This window comes from Orycteropus afer, unplaced genomic scaffold (assembly GCF_000298275.1).
Source record: "Orycteropus afer afer isolate SDZICR_OR568_19922 unplaced genomic scaffold, OryAfe1.0 scaffold01134, whole genome shotgun sequence".
NCBI lineage: Eukaryota > Metazoa > Chordata > Mammalia > Tubulidentata > Orycteropodidae > Orycteropus > Orycteropus afer.
In genome coordinates this window covers 1-17,707 of record NW_006922721.1, presented here as the reverse complement: position 1 = coordinate 17,707, position 17,707 = coordinate 1, and positions in this window count along the sequence as shown.

Genomic DNA, 17,707 nt, shown 5'->3' with positions numbered 1-17,707 from the left:
TTCTCATTCAATTGATTCTTTAATCAGTACATAGTGTCCTTCCTTGTCTTGTATAGTGGTTATTGTCTTAAAGTCAATTTGATCAGAAATTAATATTGCAACTCCTACTTTTTTGTGATTGTTTTTGCTTGATATGTCTTCTTTCAACTTTTGATTTTTAGTCTATTTTTGTCTTTGCCTCTAAGGTGTGTCTCTTGTAAACAGTATATTAATGGGTTTTGTTTTCTTATGCAGTCTGCAACTCTCCATCTCTTGAGTGAATTTAATCCAGTAGCATTCAGTGTAATTATCGACAACTATGAATTGGTTGCTCTCATTTTGTTATGTGTTTTTTCATGGTGCCCCTGGTTTCTTTGTTCCATATAATTTTCTGTACTGAGCTCATTATATTTATGAATTGTGCTATCATTTCCTTCATTGCTATTGTTTTAGTATTTGCTAAATACTTGTGCTTGTCTTCTTTTTTATTCTGATGTGAATATTTCTCATTATTCTTTGATGTTACCCTGTGATTTATAATTTTTCTCATGCACATTTTTTCTTACAACATGACCAAAGTAGGTGAGATGAAGTCAGCCATTCTCACTTCCATGGAACATTCTGGATGTACTTCTTCCAGGAAAAATTTATTAGTTCTTTTAGCAGTCCATGGTATTTTCAGCATTCTTTGCCAGCACCACAACTCAAAAGCATTAACTCTTCTTTGATCTTCCTTATTCATTGTCCAGCTCTCACATGCATATGAGGTTGTTGAAAATATCATGACTTGTGTCAGGTGCACCTTAGTCCTCAAGGAGACATCTTTGCTCCTCAGTACTTGACAGAGGTCTTTTGCAACAGATTTACCCAGTGTGATACATCCTCTAATATCTTGACTGTTGTTCCATTGGCATTGATTGTAGGACAAAGTAATATGAAGTCTTTGACAACTTCAATCTTTTCTCCATTTATCAAGATGCTGCTTATAAGTTCAGTTGAGAGAATTTTTGTTTTCTTTATACCGAGGTGTGTAATCCATACTGCAGACTGTATTCTTCAATCTTCATCAGTAAGTGTTTCAAGTCATCCTCACTCTCAGCAAGCAAAGTTCTGTCATTAGCGTATTGCAGGTTGTTAATGATTCTTTCTCCAATCCTGATGCCACAATCTTCTTCATATAGTCCAGCTTCTTGGGTTATTTGCTCAGCATACAGATTGAATAAGTATGGTGAAAGGATACAACTCTGACACACTCCCTTCTTGATTTTAAACCATGCAGTGTCCCCTTGCTCTGTTCAAATGACAGCCTCCTGGTCTATGTACAGGTTCTGCATGAGTACAATTAAGTATTCTGGAATTCCCATTCTTCTCAATGTTATCTACAATTTGTTATGATCCACACAATCAAAGTAAACATCTCTCTGATAGTCTTTGCTTTCAGCTAAGATCCATCTGACATCAGTAATGATATCCCTCATTCCACATTATCTTCTGAATCTAGCTTGCATTTCTGTAAGTTCTCTGTCAATATACTGCTTCAACCATTTTTGAATTATCTTCAATAAGATTTTACTTGCATGAGATATTAATGATATTGTTAGATAATTTCCACATTCTGTGGAGTCACTTTTCTTTGGAATGGGTACAAATATAGATTTCTTCCAGTCAGTTGGCCAGGCAGCTATCTTCTAAATTTCTTGCCATAGATGACTGAGTACCTCCAACATTGCATCAATTTGTTGAAACATCAACAAATGTGGGTAACCTGTCAGTTCCTGGAGCCTAGTTTTTCACCACTTCCGTTAGTGCAGCTTCAATTTCTTCTTTCAATACCATTGGTTCTTGATCATATGCCACCTCCTGAAATGGATGAACATCGACCAATTCTTTTTGGTACAGTGACTCTGTGTATTCCTTCCATTGTCTTTTAATATTTCCTGCATCATTCAATATTTTGCCCACAGAATCTTTCAATATTGCAACTTGAGGCTTAAATTTTTCTTCAGTTCTTTCAGCCTGAAAATTGCCGAGCATGTTTTTTCCCTTTTGGTTTTCTAACTCCAGGTCTCTGAACATTTCATTATAATAATTGACTTTATCTTTTGGAGCTGCCCTTTGAAATCATCTGTTCAGCTCCTTTATCTTGTCATTTCTTCCATTTGCTTTAGCCACTCTTCATTCAGCTTCAAGTGTCAGAGTCTCTTCTGACATCCATTTTGGTGTTTTCTTCCTTTTCTGTTTTTTTAATGACCTTTTGCTTTCTTCACAGATAATGTTCTTGATGTTATCCCACAATTCTTCTGGTTTTCAGTCACTGGTGTTCAATGCATCAAATCTATTCTTTAGATGGTCTCTAAATTCAGGAGGGATATATTCAATGTCATATTTTGGCTCTCGTGGACTTGTTTTAATTGTCATCAACTTCAAGTTGACCTTGCATATAAGCAGTTGATGGTCTGTTCCACAATCAGCTCTTGGCCTTGTTTTGGCTGAAGATACTGAGCTTTTTCCATTGCCTCTTGCCATAGATGTAGTCAATCTGATTCTTGTGTAGTCCATCTGGTGAAGTCATTGTGTGCTATTTATGCTGTTAAAAAAGGGTATTTGCAATGAATAAGTCATTGGTCTTGCAAAATTCTATCATGCAATCTCCAGTGTCATTTCTATCACCAAGACCAAATTTTCCAACTACTGGTGATTCTTCTTTTTTTTCCAACTTTTGTGTTCTACTCACCAGTGATAATCATCACATCTTGATTACATCTTTGGTCACTTTCAGATTGTAGAAGTTGGTAAAAATCTTCAATTTCCTCATCTTTGGCTTTGGTGGTTGGTGTGTAAATTTGAATAATAGTAGTATTAACTGGTCTTCCTTGTAGGCATATGGATATTATCCTATCACTGACAGCCTTGTACTTCAGGACAGATCTTGAAACATTCTTTGTGATGATGAATGCCATGCCATTCCTCTTCAAATTGCAAGGTTCTATCAACCCCATTGTACTCAGGTATCATAATTCAGTTAAGGCAGTTTCCGTTGTCAAATAGTACTTACATAAAATAGTAATCATAAGTCTTCAAGGATCCCAGGGCTCCCTTCACAAATTTGTTCCTAACTGTTGTAAAAAAAAAAAAAAAAAAAAAGTGTCCTTTGAGCACTCCATGTGTCTGTCTTACCTGATAAACTTACTCTAATGTGCCTGTTTTCCTAAGACCTCAGATATCTTTTTCTAGATGGCAGATCTGGTACTTCAACTTAATTTAGTGTACAAACAAGACACACTGCCATTGAGTCAGACCTGACTCATAGCATCCCCTCCTTAGGTTTCCAAGGCAGTATCACTATGGAAGTAGATTGCCCAACCTTCCTTCTGAGGAGTGGCTGGTAGATTTGAACCACCAGCCTTCTGGTTAGCAGTCAAATGCCTCAGGCACTATGCCACCAGACCTCCCTAATTTAGTGCTTTAATGAACTGACCAAATAAACTAGTAGATCCTTTTCTAACCTCTTGAGCTGAAACATTGAATGAAGAATCTGTTCTCTGTGGGTCTGTATCAATAAAATTAGACTGATTTGACTTTATGTTCTTAGCATAATTATCTCACACCCTTAACAGCCATTCCCACACATATTCCCCAGGTTTCTGTTTTACATATTAGAAAAATCAAGAAGTTCTTTTGGAGTGTAGCATACCTCCTCCCTGGTCACACTTTACAATCTCTTTACTAAAAGTAAATTGAAGATGTTAAGTAGAGCCACAAAATATGAATAGTCCCCAACTTACAACATACCTAAATTATGATAAAACACACTTACAAATGTTAGTTTTATTTATTTACTTTTGTACACTTTCACAGTAGTAATATGGACTACATATTATGTTGCAATATACTGATGGTGCCATTCTCAAATGTTCACTCACAGATGTTCAATTTTATGAGTTACTGTTCAAAGTACTACCATATAGCAGGTCTAGTCTACAGTGAAGTCGTAGACACACTGCTGGTGTCGACAGTTGTATCAGATAGGAAATTGGACAATGTTCAACTCTAATGACATACAATAATTTAAGTGTGCCAGACAGCCATTATTAATCTGATTTCATTTTTATGACACTGACTTCATTGTAGACAAGCCCATAACATGACCTTATTCAGGGTTTTGGATCATAAGCATCAGTTGTTAATCTGAAGCTGAATTTTTCGAGTTTCTCTAGACATTACACCTGCATATGCTCCCAACAATATGTCTAGCAAACGTAGTCATGCCACTGAAAATTCTAATCCAAAAAAGAAGATGAGGAAGGCTGTTGACATAGATATAAAGGTGAAGATCACTAAGGTCTATGATAAGGGAAAGAAAGTTGGTGAAATAGTGCATAAATGATGTCTCATTCCATGTTTTGACAATCATTAAGGATAAGAAGAGGTTTTCAGAGATGATTAAAGGAGTGACTGGTATAAAATTGACAATTTTAACTAAAAAGAGGCAAAGTCAATCCACAGATGGGGAAGCTATTGATGAGTTGAATAGAAGACCAAATCAGAAGAGGATTCCTACACGTTTACCAAGATTCAAACAAAAGCACACAACATTTTTGAGAACCTGAAGGAACAGCAAAAAGAAGACTACCAGAAGTACTTTAATGCCAGCAAGAGCTGGTTTCAGGGTTCCTGGCTGCACAGTGGTTAAAACACTCGGCTGCTAACTGAAAGCCGACTATTTTAACTCAGACTTGCTCTGTGAGACAGATGTCTGCTTCTGTAAAGATTTGTAGCCTTGGAAACCCTCTGGGCATATCTACTTTGTATTATAAGGTCACTATGAAAAAGAATTTACTTAGCAGCAGTGTGTGTAAGGGTTGGTTTCATTGCTTCAAGGCAATTTTAGCTTACATAACATACACATAACTGGAGAAGCAAAAAGCACCAATGTTGCAGTTGCAGAAAAATTCAAGGCTGACCTGTGAACAGGATGGAAGAGGACAGAAAGAAATTGTCAAAAAAAATTTTGCAGTGAAAAGATTAGCTGCAGTATTTTCTAAACTAAGTTAGGGTCTTCACTTGTTTGAAAACATGGACAAATGCTGATAGTTTTGCTAAAGTCTATGGGCAGATTTGGAAAGCAGTGAGATGCTACCATGAAATAAATATATGAAGAGAGAAAGAAAAAGACATTCAGACAACTCTCACTAATTTTCTGACTAGAAATGCCATCCTCATCCTCAGGAATAATCCAGACGATCCAGTACCTCCCACAAGTAGAGTTATTATTGCAACTGATAAAATGTCAATGCTGTCCAACTCTTCTTTTTTTGTCAGAGTAAATTTTTATGATTTGTGTGCTTTTTACTTATATATGTATGTATTAGCCACTCTGCAGGGAAAAAGATGAGACAGTCTGCTTCTGTAAAGATTTACAGCTTTGGAAACTCAACGGAGGTCATTATGAGTAAGAATCAACTCACTGGCAGTGAGGGTATTCTGTTTGTTTATTTGTTTTTTGGTGAATGAAGCACGGGTTAAAGCTTTAGCTAGTAACTGAAAGGTTGGTGGTTCAAACCCACCAGCAGAATCCAGGAGGAACAGGTTGGCAGTTTCAACTGACCAGCGGCTTCACAGGAGAAAAGACCTGAAAAAGACCTATCTGCTTCCATAAAGGTTACATACAGCCCAAGAAACCCTATCAGGCAGTTCTACTCTGTCCTGTAGGGTCACTATGAATCAGAATTGGTCCTGGAAAGAGTTCCTGCCAGTCTAGAAGGTGGCTGGGGTCAGGGCACCTGGTCCAGGATGTATTATCTGCTGGCCTATAATGTGGCTGGAGGCAGAGTACCAGGCCCCAGGAGGAGTTCCTGCCAGCCTAGAAGGCAGCTGGGGGCAGGTGTCCCAGAAGGAGTTCCTACTGATCCAAGGGGCAGCTAGGGGCTGCACACCAGTCTGGGACAGAGTTCTTGCAGGCCCTGGGGGTGGCTAATGGCAGAGCTCCTATTCTTGCACTGAGTTTCTGCCATCCTATACAATTAGTAGAGGCAGGGTACTTGACCCAGAGGGGAGTTTCTGCTGGCCTAGAAGGTGGATGAGGGCCATGTGCCTGGTTCCAGAAGGAGTTCCCACTGGCATAGGATGCAGCTAGGGGCAGGGCAGCCAGGCCAGGAAGGAGTTCCTACTGTTCTAGAAGGTGGGTGGGGTCTGGATACCGGGTCCTGGAAGGAGTTCCTGCCTGCCTAGGAGACAGCTGGGACAGGGCACCCAGTCACAGACAGAGTTCCTCCCAGCCTAGGAGGCAGTTGGTCGTGAAGCACCCAAACTGGCACTGTGTATTCCACCAGCCTGAGAAGGCATAGAACAAGTGCCTCCAAATGAGGAGGTAGTGTGCACTTCATATTCAATCCATAAGGGTGTGCCTCCAACCTCAGGTGAAGCAGGGGCTGTGTGGGGAGCAGTGTCACCAGGCACCTGGTGGGTGGTGGTAGGGAATGGCCATACTTCTGGTCATTAGGAGAGTATGAGGAATAAGTGGAATCTTGCACCTTTCTAGTCACCAACTACTGGTATAGTATGCAATCAGGGCCGATTATCAGATTACTGCCCCGATCAGAATGCTGCTTACAAAAATTCAAAATGCCCACTGCTCCATTTGTCTCCTTGTTTGATGTTTTCATTCAGTTTCTTCTTCTAGTTAGTGTTTGATTCACTTCTTTATCCTTTCCTTTGAAGCTCAGGGTTCCAGAATTACCATCCGTATCTGTTTCATTTGTTTTATCATATCTTTGTTGTAAAGAATCTGAGTAGCTTCTGTGGCTACTCCATCATCCTGCTGGAAGTCCCGAATATATTTTATGTAAAAAGTGGAGTTTATTTACTCCTGAAAGCCACTGGAAGAGCACAAGGTATATTCACATTGCTGAGGGATTTGTTGATATTTTTCACATTTAATTGTAGGGCATTTGCAATAATTAAGAGAGGAGTGGGGCCAGGTAGGCTCTTCCCTTTCCTACAGCTCTTTCTAGAGTGAACAGAGAAGTAAACTGGAGATAAAGAGCAAAGGACCATGGAAACCTGAAAACTGGATCCATTGAAGCCTTCTTTCCTCATTCAAGAAGCCATGGGCTTCCAGTTCAAAGATTTTAAATATTTCCTGCTTGTGATTCTGATTAACAAAATGACTGATCAGCTAGAAATACTGTAATCTCTTCTGAGTGGAGATTGATTATCTTGTCTAAGGACACAGTCTGAACATTTGAACATTAAATATTCAGTTCATCTGATCACCAGCATTTACCTAGTGTGCACTATGATGCAATATTTCATGATTTATCATATCAGTGACTTTCAAAATAATTGAGTTAATAATTGCACCACCAGTTGTTTGAAATGGGAGGTCAGAAAAGTTTGATTTTGTAACTTTTAGCACTTGAGTGACCCCTGTTCTCTTTGAATTCTTTATCCAGGACAAAGAGAAATAGTGATTTAGCTGCTTGATTCACAAAGCTGGACTCTAAAAACATCACACTACCCTATTTGGGCAAAATTAATTTCAGTGGTTTCTTTAGAGCAATGATTTTATTCCTGAGAGATGAGTGTCTCTGATCTGCTCCTCCTTCTGCTGAAGTTCCTTCCTGGCCCTTTCTCATTTTATAGAATGAAGGAATTGTAGATGTTTTAGAGACAGAAAGGATACCAGATCCAATAGTCTGATCCTTGGTTTATTTTCAGAAATGAGTAATCGGTGACTAGGTGAGGTGCTGCATTACCAATGTATCAATACCTCGTCTTAGAATACAGGTTTCCCTAATCCCATTTCAATGACTTCCCATATTGATGAGATTTCTCATCATTGCCCAAATGTATGGCAGTAGGGCATCAGGGTAAAGCCTCTGCAGTCACAGGATAATGTGTGTCTCAGCTTGGTTAGAGGTGTGGGTTAAAACTATTTCTTTTACATAACCTTTCTCATTGAAGTACAATATGCATAAAGTTGCAAATATAAAAATCAACACCAATGGAAGCAGCAGTCAAGAAATCGAATGTTGTATTGCACTGGGCAAATCTGCTGCAAAAGACCTCTTTAAAATGCTGAAGACAAAGATGTCTCTTTGAAGACTAAGGTGTGCCTAACCCAAGCCAGGGTATTTTTAATCACCTCATATGCATGTGAAAGCTGGACATGCTGGACAATGAATAAGGAAGGCAAAAGAAGAGTTGACGCTTTAGAGTTGTGATGTTGGTGAAGAATAGTGAAAGTATCATGGACTGCCACAAGAATGAACAAATCTGTTCTGGAGGAAGTATAGCCGGAATGCTCTTTCAAAGTGAGAGTGGCCAGACTTCATCTCGCCTACTTTGGTCATGTTGTCAGAAGGGACCATTTCCTGGAGAAAGATGTCATGCTTGGTAAAGTAAAGGGTCAGTGACAAAGGGGAAGACCCTTAACAAGCTGGATTGATACAGTGGCTGCAATGGTGGGCTCAGGTATAGCAAGGATTGTGAGGCTGGCACAGGACTGGGCAGTTTTTGTTCTGCTGTACATAGTGTCTCTGAGTTGGAGCCAACTCAGAGGGCACCCAAGAACAACAACAACAAGTTTGTTTTCTTGTCACTTATTATTATGAGATTCACTCATGTTGTAAAAAACAGTATTAAGATATACTTTCTGTACAGTGTTGTACTATGTAACAGTTCCACAATTTATTTTTGGAATTATATTGTGATGGGCATTAGAGTTTCTTCTAGTTTGGTATTGTTAAGAACATTGCTGTTACATATGGATATGTAGGCAGATATGCAAGCTGAACAGGTATGGGTCAGCAAATGGAACTATATAAATGACCATGCATAAGTTTGACAGAGGATACATACATATTTGTTCATGCCATAAATATATTCATGTATATATATTGGAAGAAGGAAGGGGCCATCCACTTCTCAAACAATTGGCCAGTGAAAACCTTTTGAATAACAGTGAAACACTGTCTGATATATTCATGTATATAGTAAAGAAAAAAGGGGACAAAGTTATGAAAACTTCTTAGCCAAAAGCAAACACCTTGAGGAAATGAGTCACTAGACTTGGGGGCTTAGGAACACAGTCTCAGCAGGCAGCTAACATAGTTCACATAACATAGTTATGACATAACATAGTTCACAAAGACAATGTTCTACATCCTACTGTGGTGAGTAGTGACTGGGGCCTTAAAAGCTAGTGAGTAGCCATCTAAGATGCAACTAGTGTTCTCTTTTCATCTGGAGAAAGGAACAGTAAATAAAAGCAAAGACTCAAGGAAAGAATTAGTCCAAAGGACTAACCAGAGGAAATAGATGGTGCCCCGCTAGCACTACCAACCACTCTGATTGTGATCACAGAAAGTCCTGGGTGGATTAGGAGGAAAATGTAGAAAAAATTCAAAATCATTTAAAAAAAAAATAGACTTACTTGTCTGACAGAAACTGGTGGAGCTCCTGAGATTGTATTCTTCAGATACCCTTCAAACCTGGAACTGAAACCACCCTTGGGATCACCTTGCAGCCAAACAACTTACAGGCCTATAACCAAACCAAAACCAAATGCACTGCCATCTAGTTGGATCTGACTCATAGCGACCCCTCCTTGGGTTTCCGAGGTGGTATCGTTACGGAAGTAGATTGCCCAATCTTCCTTCTGAGTAGTGGCTGGTGGGTTTGAACCACCAGCCTTCTGGTTAGCAGGCAAATGCCTTAGGCACTATGCCACCAGAGTTCTCTACAGGCCTATACATTGAACAATAACATTCATGAGGAGGATACTTCTTAGAACAACTAACCATACAATACTAAATGGACAGCATTTTCCCCAAAACTAAGTTCATAAGGCAGAGAGGGACAGGAAAGAGGGATATGGGGAACCTATGAAGGAAATGAGAAAAATCCTGTTACATTGAGGGAATTGCAATTCATGCTTTGAAACAAAATGGGTAAAATTGAATGGAAAACTAATTTCCTCTGTAAAAATTCACCCAAACCATAATTTAAAATATATAAAAAAAAACAAATATTGCTGTCAGTGGATAAACCAAATGTGGTACGTACATAAAACAGAATACTACACAGCCATAATGAATACTAATGAGTTGTCAAAACAAAACACAGATGAATCTGGAGTACATGCTGAGTTAAATAAGTAATCACAATAGGATAAATATTGTATGATCTCACTTTTGAAAAAAGACAAGAACAGATAGAGAAACAGAAATCAATGTTCATTGGTGATTACTGGGATGAGTAGGGGCAGAAAGGAAATAATTCTCTAGGTAGTAGATACTCCTTATTTTTATTGATGGGAAAAGTGGGTGAAGTATACATAGTTTGACCAAGGTAAATGATGTAACTAAGAAATACACAAGAAAAAAGGGCATTTTTGGTAAATGCTATAACATATATATTTTGCAACAACAACAACAACCAAAAAAAATATGTGTGGTTACAGATATATGTATATATGCATATATGTGTTTATTTATGTAGATGTTTGTATATATGTGTACACATATACAGATATATCTATCTGTATACATATATATGTGTACATACATGTATATTCATATATATATAATAAAGCACATAGGGGTATAGTTGCAGATATTTCTTAAACATAGCCAAGCATCTTATGGGATAGGTTTTCTGTGTTTGAAATCTTAGGACCATATCCTGGTAAGACTACTTGGTCAATTGGCACTATATAATTCAGAAAGTTTATATTGTATATCCTACTTTGGTGAGTAGTTTCTGGGGTCTTAAGAGCTTGTAAGAAGCTGAAACCAAGTAAAGTCAAACTCAACCCTACCCTGGTTAGGACAGATAAGACCCTGGTTGGAAATAAATAAGTAAATATAATTACTCAGTTCCTTAAAAGCTGAATAGGATGAAACCTCAACTATTTCCCCACCCTAATAAAGACAAATAGGACCCCGGTTGGAGACAGATGAGTACATACAATAAGCTTAGTTCCTAGAACTGAATGGAATGAAAAGCCAATTTGCACATTCTTTCCTGCTATCCCCTAGAAACAGGTGACAAACACATTAATGTGTCTCAGAAGGCAATTTGAAAATTAACTTTGGCCAACGCGCATGCATGTTGGAGCAGGCAGGATCAAAGTTGCTGGGAACTGACATTCTTCCCTCTGCCTAAGCCCCGATCAGCTGATGGCAGGAAGCCAGTGTGACTCATCTGGTGTGCAGGTGCACTGCATTAAAAAAAAATGACTGTCTTTTTAAACCAAGGCGAAGGAAATTTCAGCCCATCGTCAACTATCTCACGCCCAAATTCATGAAATTTTTATGAATATGCACAACCTTCTCTCCTGAAACTTACAAAAACTGTAATTCAATTTAGATTCGGGGAGTTCAGATTTGGGTAAAAAGACCCCTATCCTCTTACATTGCTGCTTTGCAATAAATAATTTTCCCCCACGTTTGGTCTGATTTCAAAGGCATCTAAGACACAGCTATTGCTCTCTACTCATTAGGAGCAAAAGAGAAATAAAGAAACCAAAGACTCAAAAAAGAAAGTAATCTATAGGACTAATAATCTACACAAGCTATGGCATCATCTATCCTGAGACTAGAAGAAGTGTCTTGCTACAACTATTGTCCATTCTGATCTGGACCACAACAAATGAATTTTCTCTGTAAACTTTCACCAAAAGAACAGTAAAATTTTATTGGGAAAAAAAGTGTTATTGTGAGCATTCCTATACACGTCTTTTAGATATTCCAGTGTATTGTATTTATATTCAGTAAGTACCTACATGTAGTTGTATGTACATGCACCTACATGACTTGCTGTACATGCTTATAAATACTGCCAAATAATTGTTAACCCAACTTACAGTTTTACAACGAGAGTGGCTCTTGCTTCATTTTCTTGCCAAAACTTAGTATACTCAGTCTTTTCTCATTTTAACCATTATGATGGTGTGGTGGTTATGTTTTTGTGTCAATGTGGCTGGGCCTGGTTGAGTGGCTGAGCAGCTGGTAGTAGTTATTCCCCATGATGAGATTGAGAATCAACTCCATGGTGGCATCTACCACAAACAGCTGAGTAGCTGCTTTTGGTATGTGGTCTGCTTCTTGTATGTAAGGAGAAGCCTTGGGAATGGTCTCTAGCATATGGCGTACTTAGACCCTGCATGTAGCAGTGTCGTTGTTCAGCAGCCTGCCATGCTCTGCCGACCTTGGGACTTACAGTGAACTTAAATTAATGGCCTGCCATGTGGTTTGGTAACATTGGGACTGTGCCTTTTTATTTGTCAACCTTTGGTTTATCAGCCTCAGCAGCTAGCAGCTGTCTGAGTGAAGAAACGCTTCTAGCTCCAGTGGGCCGGGAGCAGGAGGCAGAGCTGGACCCCAAGGTTGAGGGGCTTTCACCCAGCCCCTAGAGCCTGGCACTTTGAACTTGGACTTAAAGCCTCCAAACTGTAAGAGAATAAACTCCTGTTTGTTAAGACCATCCCATTTGTGTCATATTCTTGTCAGAGTGACACTAGGTAACCAGAACAGATGGTATGTAATAATATCTCCCATTGTACTTTTAATTTGCATTTTAGTGAAGCTGAATGATACTGAATACTCTTAAAGATGTTCATTGACAATATCAATTCTTTTTTGAATGGCAAATATATTTTTAGTATTTTATTGATATATACATGTCAGCAGTTAAAAACCACCAGCTAATCCTTAGGAGAAAGATGTAGGAGTTTGATTCCATAAAGATTTATGGCCTTGGAAATGCTATCAGTCAGTTCTATACTCTCCCATACAGTTGCTATTAGTTGGAATCAAATCTATGACAATGGATTTGGTTATTTAGTATATATATAGAGAGAGATATAGATACATATCTCAAAGTTATTGCTGTCAAGACAAATGTATATATATGTATGTGTGTATGTATGTCATATATATATATCAAATCAATAGCAATAGGTTTGTTTTTTTGGCATATATATATATATATATATATATTCCAAAAAAACGAAACTCATTGCCATCAAGTTGAACCTGACTCAACCCCTCCTTGGGTTTCTGAGATGATATCACTATGGAAGTAGATTGCCCAACCTTCCTTCTGAGGAGTGGCTGGTGGGTTTGAACTGCCAGCCTTCCAGTTAGCAGTCAAATGCCTTAGGCAGATCCTGGATAGAGTAGAGAAAAATGAAGAACAAACTTCAAAACATTAAAAAAAAACAAACAAAAAAAACAAGCCTTACTGGGCAGATAGAGACTGGTAAAACCCCTGAGATTATGACCACTGGTCACCCTTCAGGCCTGGAATTGAAGTCACTCCCACAGCTTAACTCTCAATCAAACAGTACACAGGCCTGCAAGCTGAACAATTATACCAGGGAGGTGCAGTCCTTAAAACAACCAAGGGAGATCAAAAGGGCAGCATCTGCACAGAGAAAAAGCTCAGAAGGCAGGAAAGAATAGGTAAGAAGGACACAGGGAAAGGCAATCAGAGGGAGGAAGTAGAAAGAGAGCTGTTACATTAAGGGGATTGTAATCAATAATACCCATTGAGATGTTTCAGTAAATGGATGCCATGCTGGAGGCACTCACTTGTCTATGCCAAGAAATTTGGAAGACAGCTACCTGGCCAACTGACTGGAAAAGATCTGTATTTGTACCCATCCCAAAGAAAGGTGATACCATAGAATGTGGAAATTGTCAAACAATATCATTGATATCACATGGTAGTAAAATCTTACTGAAGATAATTCAAAAAAGGTTGCAGCAATATATTGGCAGAGAACTTCCAGAAATGCAAGCTGGATTCAGAAGAGGATGTAGAATGAAGGATATCATAGCTGATGTCAGATGGATCTTGGCTCAAAACAAAGAGTACCAGAAAGATGTTTACTTATGTGTTATTGACTATGCAAAAACATTTGATTGTGTGGATCATAACAAATTGTGGATAACATTGAGAAGAATGAGAATTCTAGAACACTTAATTGTGCTCACGAGGAACCTGTGCATAGACCAGGAGGCTGTTGTTCAAACAGAACAAGGGGACACTACATGGTTTAAAATCAAGAAGGCAGTGTGTCAGTGTTCCATCCTTTCACTGTACTTATTCAATCTGTATGCTGAGCAAACAATCCAAGAAGCTGGACTATATGAAGAAGGATGTGACATCAAGATTGGAGAAAAACTCATTAACAACCTGTTATACGCAAATGACACAACTTTGTTTGCTGAAAGTGAGGATGACTTGAAGCACTTATTGATGAAGATCAAAGACTACAATCTGCAGTATGGATTACATCTCACCATAAAGAAAACAAAAATCCTCACAACTGAGCCAATAAGCAGCATCATGATAAATGGAGAAAAGATTGAAGTTGTCAAAGATTTCATATAACTTGGTTCCACAATCATCACTAACGGAAGCAGCAACCAAGACACCAGACGATGAATTGCACTGGGCAAATCTGCTGTTAAAGACTCCTTTAAAGTGCTGAAGAGCAACGATGTCTCCATGATGACTAAGGTGTGCCTGACCCAAGCTATGGTGGTTTCAATTGCCTCATATGTGTGTGAGACTTGGACAATGAATAAGGAAGACCAAAGAAGAGTTGATGTTTTTGAGATGTGGTGTTGGTGAAGAATACTGAAAGTACCATGAATTGAAAAAAGAACTAACAGATCTGTCCTAGAAGAAGTGCAGCCAGAGTGCTCCTTGGAAGCAAGAATGGCCAGATTTCATTTGACCTACTTTGATCATGTTGTCAGAAAGGACCATTCCCTGGAGAAGGATATCATGCTTGGTAAAGTGGAGGGTCAACAAAAAAAGGGAAGGCCCTCAATGAGATGGATTGACACAGTGGTTGGAACTATAGGCCCAGGTATAGCGAATATTGTGAGGCTGGCACAGGACTGGGCAGTGTTTCATTCTGTTGTACATAGGGTCACTATGAGTCAGAGCCAACTCTACGGCACCAAACAACAACAAATGTCACAAAACAAAATGTATATGAATTGTTGAATAGAAAACAAATCTGCTCTGTAAAATTTCACCCAAATCACACACACACACACACACACACAAAAAAAAAAAAGTTTAAAAAATGAATTCCTATTCTTGGAATGGGAATTCCAAAACATTTAATTTTGCTCAGGAGGAACCTATAAATAGACCAAGAGGAAGTCATTTGAACAGAACATGGGGATACTACATGGTTTAAAATCAGAAAAGGTGTGCATCAGGGCTACATTCTTTCACCATTCTTATTTAGTCTGTGTGCTGAGCTAATAATTTGACTCTTTAAATGACTTTAAATATGACAAAATAAAAAAGGTTTATTGGGCTTAACTATCAAATTATTGTATCTCTTCCTGGTGCACTGAGGTGTAAAGTGTTATACGTTGGTGGTCTGAGGACACTCTTTATTACAATTGCTTAGCCAATACCTTAAAGAGACATGTCCCCTTTCAAATTTGTTGAAATTTAAGTTCTTCTTGACTACCTTTTTTTTATTATTATTATTGTGATTTGGGTAAAAATTTACAGAGCAAATTCACTTTCCATACAGCAGTTCACATACACTTGGTCTCATGACATTGACTACAATTTACCACAATGCAACAGCTCCCCTCCCAATTCCTCCCCATAGTTACCTCTTCCCTGTGTCCATCCTTCCATGCACTCCTGCCCCCTGAGCTATCTCCCTGTGCATAAACACCCCTTCTTTCTCCCATGATTGTTCTCTCCAAGGACTGTATCTACCTCAGGTAAATGTTCAACTCATATGCCTGTGTTTTGTTTGGCTGGAAGCCACAGGTGTGGGTTCAATTCCAGACCTGAAGGGCAGCTAGGGACCATAATCTCAGTGGTTTCACCAGGCTCTATCAGATCAGCAAACCTGGTCCCTCCCCCTGCTTTTTTTTCCCCAAACGATTTTGAGTTTTGTTCCATATTGTTCTCCCTCCTTGTCCAGGATCTCCTACATAGATCCCCCTCCGAGTGGTTGACAGTGGTAGCCAGGCACCATCTACTTCTTCTGGTCTCATAGTCATATAGGCTGAGGATCTCATGGTGTACCAGTCACTAGGACTAATTGTTTCCATGAATCTTTGGTTTTCTTCATTCTTCTTTGCTCTGGATAAGGAGAGACCCATTGTTGCATCTAGATGGCTGCTTGTAAGCTTTTAAGATCCCTGTCACTACTTGCCAAAGTAGGAGGTGGAACAATGTTTTGTGTAGTATGTTATGCCAATTGAGCTTGATGTCCCCTGTGACTACGGTCCTGAGCACAAAGGTCCCTCTGTGTAGCTGGCTGTGACCAAGAAATGACTACAACCTTGCCCCTTGTCAGCTCTACTATACCCCTGGGAATTCTTACAGAGAATACAAATACACTTATAGGACCATTGTCTGCCAAACTTATACGTGGTCTTGGGTACACTCCCCTCTTCATAGACATACCTAGTAGTTTAGCCTGTCTTCTTGACTATCTTTAAATGCAATTTTAAGCATGTTGTTTTTAAAAACATTTCAGGGTTCACACTGATCTCATTATTACAAAATTCTTCTAAGTTCTGCAAAGTTTTGTCACTGTCTATCTCTTTGCCATGTTTTCCCATTCAGGCTTTTCATACTTCATTCACATTGATCCTCTTTCAGTGACTTCAATAAGTCACTCTATCTCCCACCATTTTATTGTTGTTAGTTGCTGTTGAATCTATTTTCGCTCATGCTGACCCAATGTCTGCAGTTAGAAATACTCCATAGGGTTTTCAAGACTACCTGGTGGCACAGTGCTTAAGCCATTTGACTGCTAACCAGGTTGCTGGTTCAAACCCACTAGTGGCTCTGCGGAAGGAAGATGGGGAAATTTACTTCCATAAAGATTTACTGCCTTGGATTGAGGAAGAGGAAGACAGTGAGAGGGACATGGGAGGTACAGAAAACAAAGATGAACCCTTTTGCACATACTGTACTGTGTTGTCAGTGAAGGCAAACATGGGTATACAGGTGGATAGATGGGTGGGTGAACAGGCTGAACTATTAGAGATGTCTATGTAGCGAGGAGTGTACCCAAGACCATGTATAGGGCTGGCAGACAATAGTCCTGTAAGTGTATTTGTATGATGTGTAAGAATTCCCAGGTGTATAGTAGAGCTGACAAGGGACAAGGTTGTAGTCACTTCTTGGTCACACCCAGAGGGACCAAGTAATTGAACCAGTGGGCTTGGGACCATAGTGGAAGGGGACATCAAGGTCAATTGGCATAACATACTACACAAAACATTGTTCTACCTCCTACTTTGGCAAGTAGCGACTGGGATCTTAAAAGCTTACAAGCAGCCTTCTAGATGCAACAATGGGTCTCTCTTCATCCAGAGCAAAGAAGAATGAAGAAAACCAAAGATTCATAGAAACAATAAGTCCTAGTGACTGGTACACCATGAGATCCTCAGCCTATATGACTATGAGACCAGAAGAAGTAGATGGTGCCTGGCTACCACTGTCAATCACTCGGAGGGGGATCTATGTAGGAGATCCTGGACAGGGAGGGAGAACAATATGGAACAAAACTCAAAATCATTTGGGGAAAAAAAAGCAGGGGGAGGGACCAGGTTTGCTGATCTGATAGAGCCTGGTGAAACCACTGAGATTATGGTCCCTAGCTGCCCTTCAGGTCTGGAATTGAACCCACACCTGTGGCTTCCAGCCAAACAAAACA